The sequence below is a fragment of the Amblyomma americanum genome, chromosome 10 (assembly GCF_052857255.1).
Source record: "Amblyomma americanum isolate KBUSLIRL-KWMA chromosome 10, ASM5285725v1, whole genome shotgun sequence".
In the NCBI taxonomy this organism is placed as follows: domain Eukaryota; kingdom Metazoa; phylum Arthropoda; class Arachnida; order Ixodida; family Ixodidae; genus Amblyomma; species Amblyomma americanum.
This window is the reverse complement of record NC_135506.1, coordinates 119,723,262-119,724,782: the sequence shown is the minus strand read 5'-3', so window position 1 is coordinate 119,724,782 and position 1,521 is coordinate 119,723,262.

Genomic DNA, 1,521 nt, shown 5'->3' with positions numbered 1-1,521 from the left:
CCTGTGGCAATAAAGTTGTCTCTCTCTCTCTGGCCTCTGCGCAAGATCACTAAGGTATCGACGCTGCCGAACGCGCTTCGTTTTAAGCTGCAACACACTCCCGCGCTGTGCATTGCACATCGTCCTCATCAACTAATACTACTATCAAACTAATATTTCCGCTTTGAGCTACGCGCCGGTAGTAACAGAAAGATGTGCACGTGGTTAACGATGTGTGACATTACGGCACTAAAGCAATACGCGTTGGTTTTGTCAAAAATGCTACAGACGCGGCACTGAAGCATAGGCCGCCGGCACGCATAATATTAATAAATAATATTAATTGGTTTTTGGGGAAAGCAAATAGCGCACTATGTCTCATATATCGGCGGACCACCTGGACCGCGCCGTGAGGAAAAGGATAAAGGAGGCAGTGAAAGAAGAAGGGAAGAATTAGAGGTGCCGTAGTGGAGGGCTCCGGAATAATTTCGACCACCTGGGGATCTTTAAAGGCCCCGCCGCGGTGGCTCAGTGGCTAGGGCGCTCGACTACTGATCCGGAGTTCCCGGGTTCGAACCCGACCGCGGCGGCTGCGTTTTTATGGAGGAAAAACGCTAAGGCGCCCGTGTGCTGTGCGATGTCAGTGCACGTTAAAGATCCCCAGGTGGTCGAAATTATTCCGGAGCCCTCCACTACGGCACCTATTCTTCCTTTCTTTCACTCCCTCCTTTATCCCTTCCCTTACGGCGCGGTTCAGGTGTCCAAAGATATATGAGACAGATACTGCGCCATTTCCTTTCCCCAAAAACCAATTATTATTATTATTATTATTATTATTATTATTATTATTATTATTATTATTATTATTATTATTATTATTATCTTTAAAGTGCACTGACATCGCGCCGCACACGGGCGCGTTAGCGTTTTGCCTCCATAAAAACGCAGCCACCGCGGTCGGGTTCGAACCCGGGAACTCCGGATCAGTAGCCGAGTGCCCTAATCACTGAGCCACCGCGGCTTTTTCTTTGTCTTTATTGCTTGTTTCGACAGTTTACAACAGACCACAAACATGTTCTGCACTACATTCTCAAACATCAAGAGCGGCATGCGGTTCACTCACGTGGGAAAATTAAAACTGTTTGAAAGAACACAACTCTCCCATGAACTCGGTAACTTCATTTCCAAAACAGCTCCTTGTACACTTCATGCAGCTTAAATATGTTTTTTTTAAAGTAATCTCGAACAGACCGCGCATCTTCATCGCAGTGTCGTACAGCCATCTTGCTTCGCCAAATGCTGTGCAGGCCAAGAACAAAAATTACATCGAATTTATAAATATCCGGCTCAACGTCCAGGAATCGTGTCCCATACAGTGTCAAGGGTAAGTCTTTATTGTGTGCTGGGGCACGTCCCAAAAGAGCAGCGCACCCCAGCAATCAATAAAGACGTGTTCTATTGACTCTGGTTTGTAACATAACAAGCAGTGAGCACCCCACGGTATAAACAATCCCTTTTCCTCCATCCACGCTTTAACTAGCC